The sequence below is a fragment of the Mus musculus genome, chromosome 15, assembly GCF_000001635.26.
Source record: "Mus musculus strain C57BL/6J chromosome 15, GRCm38.p6 C57BL/6J".
In the NCBI taxonomy this organism is placed as follows: domain Eukaryota; kingdom Metazoa; phylum Chordata; class Mammalia; order Rodentia; family Muridae; genus Mus; species Mus musculus.
Window position 1 is genome coordinate 27,430,274 of NC_000081.6, and position 12,748 is coordinate 27,443,021.

Below are 12,748 nucleotides of genomic sequence, written 5' to 3' on the forward strand. Positions count from 1 at the left end.
AAGTGTATGCCTTTCCTGACAGACCTTGTGCTCTTGGTATACACTCTGTGGTCTTCTGCTCTCTTTTACAGAGCTGGTACTTGAAAGCAGGGCCTCATGGAAGCCAGGCAAGTTGTTTAGTGGCAATTCAACACCCCAGATCTCATTCCTCCACATAAAATTTTATAATGCCCTTAACACAGCTCAGTACAATAAACCCAAGGCCAAATTTGCCTGGCTTCCTTCCAACTCTAGACCTTTGAGAATTTGGATATACAGTTTTATATCCCTCCTCCACCACCACCATCCCACCCCACCCCCATCTGATGTATCCAGACTGGCCTTGAACTCCATATATAGTCAAAGATAACCTTTTGAATTTGACCCTCCTGCCTCAACCTCCTAAATGCTATGATTATGGGCACATACCACTAAACATAGTTCATGTGGTCCTGGGACCTTATGCAGACTACGCAAGTATTCTGCCAACTTCCATTTTGGTTGTGTGTGTGTGTGTGTGTGTGTGTGTGTGTGTGTGTGTGTGTGTGTGTGTGTTGACCGCTTGGTTGGAGGGTCTCATTATGCTATTTATGTTGCCCAGGCTGGCCTTGAACTCCTAACTGTTCTATTTCAGCCTCCAGAGTAGTTGAGACTATAGACATACCCTGCTGCACCCAGGAGGAATCTGGTTTCTTGCAAGTTCGTGATGTGACAGTCTCAATACCAAGGCTGATCACACTTTGCCTTTGGGCTTCAAAGGAGGTGTTTTCCCCCAAAGAGCAGCCCTGGTTGTGTGGCTGCCCTGCTGATCACCTCCTCCTCCTCCTCCAGGCACAGCCGAAGGCAAACATCTCATTGTCAAGTGGTGTAAATAGACCTGACAGTTGGAGGGAGACAGTGCCTCTGTGAGCAATGCCAAGGTGGAGAGGCCTGTAATCTTGCCTTTAAAGAACATCTAATGACATGGGAAGTTGCATGTCATTCAGTTTAAAAGGCATCTTGTAAAACCATCACAACGACACTTCAAATCCACATTTAGATGTATCAGGGGGCAGCAGAGGACGATGGTTAGGGGAAACTGCAGGACAGTAAGGACTCCCTGACCCAAAATTAATTGTTGTTTTGCTTCAGATATTTAATGAAGGACTAGAATATTACACATGAGGCTTGGGTCATGTTTGTTCTCAACCCCAAGCCTGGTAGATATCCACTTACTGTTTGTGTGTGACAGGGAGTGGGGGGTTGGGATAGATTGATTTTGTTTCTAATTCCATTTTGGGGGTGATAATATGTACATTAGAGCATGTGCCCATGAAAACCAGAAGAAGGAAGCAGATGCCTTAGAGCTGGCGTTACAGGCCGTTGTTAGCATCCAACGTGAATGGTAGGAAGTAAACTCCGGTCCTTGGCAAGAAGAGTATGCACTAACCACTGGACCATCACTCCAACCCTTGTTCTTTTTCTTAAGCTCCTGCTTTTGAGGACATTATCTAATTCTACTTCTTGTATTCTTCAAAATTCACATGAGCTGGGAGCTGGAGAGATGGCTCAGAGGTTAAGACCACTGACTGCTCTTCCAGAGGTCCTGAGTTCAATTCCCAGCCACCACATGGTGGCTCACAACCATCTACAATGGGATCCAATGGCCTCCTCCGGTGTGTCTGAAGACAGCTACAGTTTGCTCATACACATAAAATAAATATTTCTAAAAAAAAAAGAAAAACAAAACAAAAAAAAAGTTACATGCACTTTGCCATAGGGCCATACTTTCACTAAGCACTTGTAGCAGACCAATTCCCTTATTTTAACTACTGGAGGATTCATAAAACTTAGGTGGCACATTGTATTCCCCACAATTCCACAAAAGCAAACTGCCCGGTGAGCAAAAGGGGAAGATTTGCATTAGCTCAGAGTTTAGAAGAAATTCAGTCCATCGTAGTGACAGCATGGTCTCAGTGGCCCGAGGTGCCTGATTATTTTGTATCTGCAGTCAGGAAGTAGTGAGAGTAGGTTACAAAAACCCAAGCCCCGCCCCCAATAGGCCCTTCCCACAATGAGTCTCCACCTCCTCAAGGTTCCATGACCTTCCAAAATGGCTCCGCTAGCTGAGGACCAAATAAGCATTCAATACAGGAGTTTACCTGAGATGCTTAACATCCAACCCAACGTATATGGAAACTGTTCCATGAGTAGCCATTTAGGCTCTTCCAAACTTTTAACTATTACAGAAAATGCTGCAATGATCCCATACCAACAAGCATGTGAACAGGGAAATAAAGATGGTGAGAGATATGGCTATGCCTGGAGAGGAGAACATGTCCTAGCCTGGAGTTTCCTTCTCATCTTTCAGGGAAGGGAGGTCCTCCAGAGGCCATTGATGCTCCCTGATGGCTGTGTTCTGAGGGTCCACTGACAGGCACCCGCAGAGCTGGGCTTATACCTTTGCGCTGCCGACTTCAACCTCTGGGCATGCGCGTAGAGGACTTGTGCCTTGTGTCTCCTCCAAGCAAGAACTTGAATGTTGTTTGGAATACCACTCACCTCATTTGTTTAATCATGACAAATACCTCAGGTACCATCACAGTTCCCTTTTTTGGTTGGGGGATGGGGAACAGAGAGGTTAAAGAAATTGTTCAGTGACACACGGCTAGTAAGGACAGAGCTGGATTCAAACCCAGGCAGTATAACTCCAAAGTCCACATTCTTAACATCTGTGCTGCCTCCCATAATTTTCCACTGACCCAACCCTTATCTCCTTTCCCTTTTATAGCCTTGCCTCTCCCTTGCTTCAAGGAAAAAAAAAAGCAAGGTTGCCCAAGATCTGAACTCTGCCTCTTTAGCATGGTTACCCACCACTCCCCACACTTCTGCAAAGCAATGTTTGTATTTGGAAGTCAGATCTTACATCATCTATATGTTTCTTAACCCACTCTGATCACTCCTTTTTCTCCCTCTTGGGATGCAAGTTTCATTTCATCCAAAGCAGAAGTAGGGGAAACAGGGAGCTTGCATGTCGTGTCTACTCTGCCTCTCCAGAAATCCACATAATCACTATAAAGAAAAATCTTCTGAAAAGAATCTGTATCAGACCTTCCAACCTTTGGAAAGGCTTAGGGGTGCTGTGCACATCTGTGGGTCAAAAGGGTGGCATGATTTTTTCTGTAATCATTGAGCTTATCACTGTGTGTGTGTGTGTGCATTGGTGATGACAACTTGGAAATTAGCAGCAGCCAGGTGACTTCCTATGTTCGTTTTCTCTCTCTCTCTCTCTCTCTCTCTCTCTCTCTCTCTCTCTCTTTTTTTTTTTTTTTTTTTTTTTGGTTTTTCGAGACAGGGTTTCTCTGTGTATCCCTGGCTGTCCTGGAACTCACTCTGTAGACCAGGCTGGCCTCCAACTCAGAAATCCGCCTGCCTCTGCCTCCCGAATGCTGGGATTAAAGGCGTGCGCCACCACCGCCCGGCCCTATGTTTTCTATGCATGCTGAGATTGCTTTTTGCCTACGTACTCTGTCCTCACTGAGAGCACTGTGTTGAGAACAGCCGAAAGCTCAGATATGGTCTGCTTGCTTCTCCCTGCAGTTGTGCCAAGTTTCCCTTCGCATGATTTAAAGCCCTGTTATCAGTTGTCTACAGTTTAGGATTGTTCCATGATCCTTTAGAATAGCTTATTTTACCTGCTGACTGAGCTTCCTTCAAGGTCTACTTGGCCTGGCACTGATGTAGTCATGCAGCCCTGCTCAGCAACGTCTGAGGTCTACAGCCTTCTCTTTAAAATGTGTCTCCCAGAGACCACACTTGAATGGTATTACCTTCAGCCTGAGAAACTGTCTTACCACTACCCTGTGCATTCCACATCTTGGATTCCCAGACTGTTAGAGCAAATTACCCCAAACCCAGCACGGTGAAATGTCAGAGTCTGTTCCTTAGAGGTCTGGGTGCTTGAAGTACAAAAGCAAAGGGCTTTGACCACATGCCTTAAGACACAGGACTTCATGGAATTCTTCCACATCTGTCTTTGCAGAAGCTTTTGAGCTCATCTCCTCACAACTGGATTGCCTTCTTCCTGGTTCATTTATGGTAAAAAGCAAGCTGAAGAAGTGCACTCGGGTGGAGGTCTCCAAACTCAGCCACCGTGGTCACTGCATGGGAAGCATGGAAGAAGAGAGGCTGCATTTGGTACAAACCTACATGCTATGTGTTTGTCACATGATCTTCAAAAAACAAAACAAAAACCCACCTCCGGCAAAAGACTAATGAAGACTCCTTGCTCTTGCATATTTTCTTGAGTTTCTAGACCTGAGCAAGTATACACAGCACATTTTCCACCCGAGAAAGCATGCTACAAGGCAGAAAGCCTTGAGCTTGACGAGAGCTTGCCCATCCAACAGGTCTAGTACAGAGAGAGCCATTTTTCCTGGGAAACCCTCAGTCTTGTTGGCCATTGCCAGTTCTCATCAGGGTAGGCTCCCAGATGGGCACTGTTCAGGTTGTTAGCCAGGTGTCCTCAACCAATTTTTTTAAACAAACAAACAAACAAACAAACAAAGCAGGCCTTTGTTATCCAAAAAAAAAAAAAAAAAACACGTGAGTCAACATATTTTCTCTTAAGCTCCGAAAGAATTCCTAAGAGAACTCTTATGCTACGTGCTTAGCACCAATACTTAGTAGAACTGTGAAGAACTTTCCAGTAGACTGCTGCAGAGTCAGGGTCCATCTCACTACGCCTATTCTTGATGTCGTTAAAAGAAAAAGGAAGGAGGGAGGGAGGGAGGAAAAAGGAAAAGAAGAAAGACAAAAGGAAGGAAGAGGAAGGAAGGAAGGAAGGAAGGAAGGAAGGAAGGAAGGAAGGAAGGACATCCTCAGTGGGTAAAGTATGCTCACTTGCCATGCAAACCTGACGACCGTGAAAAAAGCCACACACTACAGCTCTGCGATCTCAATGCATCCCTATGGCGAGATGAGAGATCAAGACAATGGTCTTGAGAAGCTCATGGGGCAGCTAGTACAGGTTACATAATGACAAAGAGATGTGCTCTTAAGAATAAACTAACAGTTTCAACTGACACCCAAAGGTGGCCCTCTAATTTCTAAACATACGCTGCTGTGAGATGCATGAACACAAGGACACACACATATGCACATATCAAATAGGCATATTATGTACCTATCCAGTATGGACTTCCTAAGGGTTTGTGTTTCTTGAATTGCAATGGATACTGTTACAGATAGAAGGAAGTTAAGTTTGCAGAGGCCTCGGACTGTGGAAAGGTAAACACAAGAGCTTGGGCTGTAGCCTACTGGCAAGCAAGGGAGTCTTTAAGAAGGTAACTCAAGCGGGAAAAGAAGGACAGAAAGCTGTTATGTTAGTACAGGCTAGAAACAGGAGCCTGTGGAGCCCGGCCAGCCAGCAGCTCAACCGGGACAATCACAGATACTTTTTCCCATGGAAGAGCCACTCTGGAAGGGCATTGTCACCTAGAGGCCAACCCCCAAACACAGCATCAAGCCATTGGGTGGTCCAGTCTCCCTGTTCATTTGCAGACCCACGTGGAGGTATCAGGTCCCCCGATGTCTCTCACAAATTCAACAGAGGCATTCGTGTATGGACTGGGGAATAGGGACTAGTGATCTCCCCACCTCTGTCCTCGTCCCAGAAGCTCAATGTGGACTTTATCTGAAGCACTACCAGTCCCCCCTATTGTTGCAGTGATATGTATGAAGTTCTGAAAGAATAAATTAAAAAAAATACATTTCAAAACCTACCTAATACAACTTAAGGAGAGAAGGATTTGTCTCATGGTTTAAGAATCTACATTATACCCACAATGGTAAGGAAGACATAGAGGCAGGAGCTTGACCTCATCTGGGTAAAGAGAAAGGGGAAGGGTAGCCATTTGGCTTTCTCTAGTCCCACCTTCTATTCAGCCTGGAGCCCCAGACCATGAGGATGGTCCTGCCCATGTTTAGGGCACATCTTCTATCCTGTGTAAATATTCTCTTCCAGGCACATACCAAAGGTGGGCTTCACTCTACCCGCAATGCTTCACAATGCCTTAGGTGTTTCTTAAATCCAGTCAAGTGGCCCAGACCCTGCCACAATCCTCTTGTCTCAGCCCGTTGGCTGTTGGGATTGTGGGTATGTGCCACCACACCTAGTCCTCAGGAATCTTGGCCATCTGACTCCCCGAGGACAAGGCAGGACTTGAACAATATAGCTGAACATTCTCTGATAAGCGAGGCTTGATGGTGTTTGCTTGTAACCACAGCACTGAAGCAGAGGGAGTGGCTGCAGTTCAAGGCCAGCCTGGACTAGATGGGGAAAGCCTGTCTCCAAAAATAAATGAAAAAAAAAAAAACAAACCACCAGAGACACCTCCCTGGGGGTCTGCAGGAGGTGGGATGGTGCCATAAATGAGAACATTCCATGTAAATGTCTGCTGGACCTCCTCAGAGCCCAGGGGCTGGCTGTACCTGCTGTACGGCTGTACTTAATCCATAAAAGCCATCCACCCAGGACTGGAGATCAGCTGCTACCTGCTTAGCAGGCACGTACAAGGCCTTTGGTTCAAGCCACAATACCAAAAAGAAAGAAGGGAGAGAGAGAGAGAGAGAGAGAGAGAGAGAGAGAGAGAGAGAGAGAGAGAGAGGATGCAGGTTATCCGCCAGGGTTATTAGATGTGGTTTTAAGCCAAAAGAAAGTCTTTATTAGCTGGCTGGTGACTCCACTGTGTATTCAGGATTGTGGTATAGCCCTGAGCCTTTCTGGAGGTAAGTTGTTAAGCACAAAATCCTTATTCAGTGTTGACATACTTCAGTTAGCAGGAACAGCTAGCCAAAAGTGGAACTACAGAAGCCAAAAGGCAACGCTAGTACTTTTAGAGAGTTTCCCAGAACTGTGGACTTTGATGGAGCAGGCTTCTGGTTTCAGTCTGACCGGTGGTGCTGTCTCCGTGCTGAGTCTTACAGCCTGGGGGTTCCTCCTATCATGGTGTCAGCTGTGCTAAGGTGTGGAGGGCCTGTTACAGGAGAAAGAAGGAAGGGAGGGAGGAAGGAAGGAAGGAAGGAAGGAAGGAAGGAAGGAAGGAAGGAAGGAAGGAAGGAAGACAAACAGGGTTTAGGAGATGACTCCGTTGAGAAAGTGCTTGCCACACAAGCATGAGAGAACCTGACTTCAGTCCCCAGAGTCCACATGAAAAGCTGGGCACAGTGGTACCTCCTTGTCCTTTCAGTGCTAGGGAGGTAAAGACATATAGATCTCTAGACCTATCTCAAAAGTCACAGTGGATGATACCTGAGGAATGACACCTAAGTTTGCTGACCCCTGGCTTCCACACATATGTGCAGGCATGCATTCACAAGAAAAGAAAATGTAGCCAAACACTCCTGTCTTCTCGTTTCTAGCGTTTCTACTGTGCGAGAGATCAAATGAAAGGCATTACTTGAAAATCCAAGAGGGAGGGTAATTTCCAAAGGAAGCATCACTTTATTTATTTATTTATTTATTTATTTATTTATTTATTTATTTTAACCAATAAGCCATTGAGTTTCTGTTTTAACAAAAAGAAGTATGTGTCAACAGTGCTACACCCTCCTGCTAGGCCTAAGGGAAGAACCCATCCTTGCCCCTTCCTAGATTAAAATGGTCTCAACATTCCTGGGCTTCTTGCATCAAGACACCTGCCCCTTGCCCTGTCTTCCTTCTGCTGGCACTCTAAATGTTCCTTTCTCTTAAGGACAACAGATGTAGGGCCCACCCAGACCCAGTATGACTTCATCTGGATTTGAATATATCTGGAAAGACCTTCGAAATCAGGTCATTTCGAGAGGACCAGAACTTTTCAACCCACTACAATCCATTTACATAAAGCAAACCTGTAGACACTAATGGAGGGAAGCTTCCTAGGCCATGAGGTGGAGGCACATGGTACATCTTCATGTGGTTATTACAGAGTACAGGTATGAACATGATAAGCAAGCTTTCCACTCTTATCAGGAGTAGAGTTAAGATGGCCCTTAGAAAGAATTAAATCATTTCTTTTCTTTTCTTTTGCTTTTTGTTTGTTTGGTTTTTGGTTTTTTGTTTCTTTGTTTTTCCCAAACAGGGTTTCTCTGTTTAACAGAGCCGTGGATGTTCTAGACTCGCTTTATAGACCAGACTGTCCTTGAACTCACAGAGATCCACCTGCCTCTGCCTCCTGAGTACTAGATTAAAAGAATGTGATGCAACATCCAGCTGTCATTTGTTTTCTTAATCTTAACCATTTTGTGTAGTCTAGATATTAATCCTCTGTCATATGCATAGCCAGCAAAGATTTTTCTCCTAGTCCTGGGCCTGATTGCTTTATGGATACTTGTAGTTTGATGAGTGTCTTAATCAGGGTTTCTATTCCTGCACAAACATCATGACCAAGAAGCAAGTTGGGAAGGAAAGGGTTTATTCAGCTTACACCTCCAAACCGCTGTTCATCACTAAAGGAAGTCAGGACTAGAACTCAAGCAGGTCAAGAAGCAGGAGCTGATGCAAAGACCATGGAGTAATGTTATTTATTGGCTTGCTTCCGCTGGCTTGCTCAGCCTGCTCTCTTATAGAACCCAAGACCACCAGCCCAAGGATGGCACCACCCACAAGGGTCCCTCCCCCCTTGATCACTAATTGAGAAAATGCCCTACAGTTGGATCTCATGGAGACATCTCCTCAATAGAAGCTCCTTGCTCTGTGATAACACCAGCCTATGTCAAGTTGACACACAAAACCAGCCAGTACGATGAGGTCACATTTGTTGATTGTTAGCATTGATTCCTAAGAAAGCAGAGTCTTGTTTAGAAGGTCACCCCTGCCTATGTGGTAGAGTGTGCTACCAGACTCAATCTCAGAATCTCAGGCTTCATAGTGAGGCCATTGGTCTAAGTGGAGTTGATTCTTGTGCGGGAAGAGAAAAGATCTAATTTCATTCATACACACGGACAGTTTCCCCAACGCCATTAAATGAAGATGTTGTCTTTCCTCCGGTGTGCTTTTGTAGCATCTTCGTGGAAAATTGTGGCTATAACTGTGCAGGTTTGTGCCTGGATCCATTGATCTGTATGCCTGCTTTTGTGACAGTACGTTGATGCTTTTCTTACATTGTTCTGTATAACTTGAGATCAGGTGTGAGGATTCCTCTAGCATAGTCCATTTGTTCAGGGTTGCTTCAGCTCTCTGGGTCTTTTTTGATGCCATACAAATTTTAAGACTTTTTTTTTTCCAATTTTTGTGAAGAACTCGTGGGGATTTTTGATTGGATCACATTGAATCCATAGATTTCTTTGGGTAGGATGGTCATTTTCAAAATTTCAATTCTACCACGCCAGGAGCATCATAGATCTTCCCATCATCTAGTGTCTTCCTCAATTTCTTTCTTCAGAGATATAGGATTTTATTGTTAGGGATCTTATACCTCAGTGCTTGGGCTTATTTCCATGTTGTTTATTCCTGAGTCTATTGTGAATGGGCAGTTTCTCTCACTTCTCTCTCATTACATTGTCATTGGAATATTTTTGTGAATGGGGAAGAGTTTCTCTCACTTTCTCATTATACTTGCCTCTGGTATATTTTTTGTGGCTGGTTTTTGTGAGTTTTGTGTCCTGATACTTTGCTGAGAGTGCTAGGAGTTCTCAGGTGGAAATTTGGAATCTCTTACGATAGTGTCATATGTCTGCAAACAGATCTTGCCCATCTACCTTTCCTATGTGCACCTCTCTTATGTCCTCCTCTTATGTCGCTGCTCCAGCTAGAACTCCCAACCCTGTATTGGATGAGAGTGAAGACCATGAACAGCCATGTCTTGGCCTGATTTTTTATGGATTGCTAACGTTCAAGATGATGCTAGCTATGTGTTTGATTTTATCATATGTAGTTTTTAATTATGCTGAGGTAGACTTTCCAGTCCTATTCTCCCCAGGACTTTAGTCATGAAGGAATGTTGGGTCTTGTTGGAGGCCTTTTCTGCCTCTATAGAAATGATTATATGGTTTTGGTCTTTAACCCCATTTATATAATTTATTACATTTATCAACTTGTACATTTTGAACCTTACCCAAATCTCTGAATAAAGCCAACTTGATTATTCTGGATGATATTGTGATCTGTGTCAGCTTATAAGTATTTTGTTGAGAATTTTAAAATCTATATTCATTAGCGATATCATCCTATAGGTCCCACATTCTCTCTCTAGCTCGCTCACTCACAGGAACTGAGCTGAAAACTTCCTCCTTGTTAGTGCCAGGGGAGGAGAGTCATCAATAGTTTTACCTAACTCTGAACCCATGCGCTAGAGTAACAACAGGCCTGGCAAGGTCTGCTCATTGGTGCTATAGCAGCGCAAATGTTCCGGGGGGCTGGGTAGTAACCAATAGCTCTCTAATTGGACTTAGGAACTACTCCACAAATGATAAAGGTTCAGACTATAAACCTGGCCCTTGCTAGAGAGGTCATAGGCCCTAGCAGGAAAGCTACTACCATGATTTTACTAAAGGAACATAGTATTAAACAGCATCTGAATGCTTGCCCTTGCACTCAGGGATAAGTACTGCTCTCACCTCCATTCAAGACGCTCCATATACAGTGGATACAGAGGTTCATCACTAGTCCAGTACAGGGATAAGTGGCTGTGGATTGCCCAGCCCCAATTGGGACATCTATAAAACATGCACACTCCCAAGGCTTATGCGACATCATGAAAGTGGAAGAGCAAGAACAAACCCAAAGAGGAATGCATAGGAGGCTATGAGATGCTGTCTTCTGGGTCACTGTGCTTATGAACTCACAGCAGCTGTGGTCGTCTGTTCGAGACCTACCCAAGATCAATCTCGTCAACAGTCCAGCATGAACAGAAGGGTCCTAGTAGACCCCACCCCTAAGTGAGGAGCTTTGGGCCGGTGAGAGCTGTTTAGAGAGTCGGTGTTCTTCAGCAGTGCGGCCCATAGTAGGTTGCCTATGATGCAGTAGATGGCCCTGCACTTATGTGTATATAAGCAGCACTGGTTGAACTCAGTGGACTAGGAGGAGGAGGAAGAAGAGGGAGGGGGAGGGGTAATGGGGAGGGGAAGGAGAAGGGTAAAGAGGAAGAGGGGGAAAGGAGAAATAAACTTGCAAGAAAGCTGCAAGGGGAGGTGGTTCCAGGAGGAGTTAGATTACCAAGGGGAGGCGGGGGGGGGGGGGGCCGGGGAGGGAATCAGTGGGGAGAGGTATTTCACACTTGTAATTACAGCATGGACGATAGAGGCAAAAAGATCAGATGTCCAAGGTCTTCCTTAGCTACATAGCAAGTTCAGGGTCAACTTAGGCTACTAGAGATCCCATTTGAGAGAGAGAGAGAGAAAAAGAGAGAGAAGCAAGGAGGCTGAGATATTAATTTCACTCGTTTCAGGCCAGCCTTTAAGATTACACTGTAAATCGGAGGCTTTAATGGCCAGTGTCAGTTACAAAGTTACCTTGTTTCAAAGGGAAAAAAAATGAAAGTCTGAACCTTGTACCCCCTACTCCTCAATCAATAAAGGTGTTAGTATAAACTTGGGCTTACTCCTTGGGTCCCGTCTGCCAGCGTAAAGAAATATCCCTGGAAATCCTTGCCTCTTGTGACTGAGGAATTGGAAGATGTTAAAGTTTACCAGATTGGAAACCTGACCACTGTTAATTCCAACATCATCTGGTTTGAGGGGTGGGGAGCTATTATGCAGCAGACACAATAAATCCATTACCTAGCGAGATAGTTCTAGTGACTTTAATCACACAATCTTTCAGATGTTGCCCTGAGGCCTTTTAAATTTTCCGTACTTAGCAATGTGTGCCACCATTACTATCATGATGACAAATGGTGGATGTCACCCGGGGGACAATAAAGATGAGGTCATCCCCACACAGGGCCCTCCCTCCCATCATGGTTCCTGCATAACTAGTGTTATCTCTAATGGCCTGCTTCTTTATACGAGGAAACTCTCTGCAGTTCTGGGGATCTGGTTGATCCTGGTACAGGACAAGGAGATTCCCCTTCCATAGGTATGGGGGTCTGATCATGGTATGCCTTGTGGGAAAAGGAAACGTTGTGATTTCTGTATTTATTGTGCCCATCATTCTGATCACCTGGTAATCACATAGGCAGGGTGAGAAGGACAACCTATGTGAATCTGCTCTTCCTGGATCTGAGAACAGGAGAATTCTATCCGCTCATCTGCCACTCTCAGAATGTGATCTGTTCCTGGTGATGTCGTGGGGAATTGGAGTGTGTCTGTGTCTGTGTGTGTGTATTTTGGTTGGTGTTCGCCGCAGTGAATCACCAAGTAAGATGTTCCTTTCTCTGTTTAGCACTCCGCTGGGCATCCCTGTTGGCTAAGACTTGCTCTTCCTCAGCCTAATGCAGTCACATCACCATTAGAAATTCTACCCATCTTGCTCTAGAGACCAACGCTCCCTCAGCAAGAGTCTTGTATACTTTCAAAAAGAATCCAATAGTCGTCTGCTACGGCCTGGATCTTTATATTCTCCCAAATTCTCTTGTGAAAACACTAACCTCTAAAATTACAGCAGGAAGAGGAGGAGGAGCCTTTGGAAAATGATTCGGTCAGGGAGGACGCCGCCCTTGTGGATAGACTTGTGTCATCATGATAGTAATGGTGGCACACATTGCTAAGTACGGAAAATTTAAGGACACTTCCAGAGGGCTAGCTTTACTTCCACCGTGTGAGATGGAGCAAGGATGCATCTTCTTTGCACAAGAGAAAGACCCTTCAC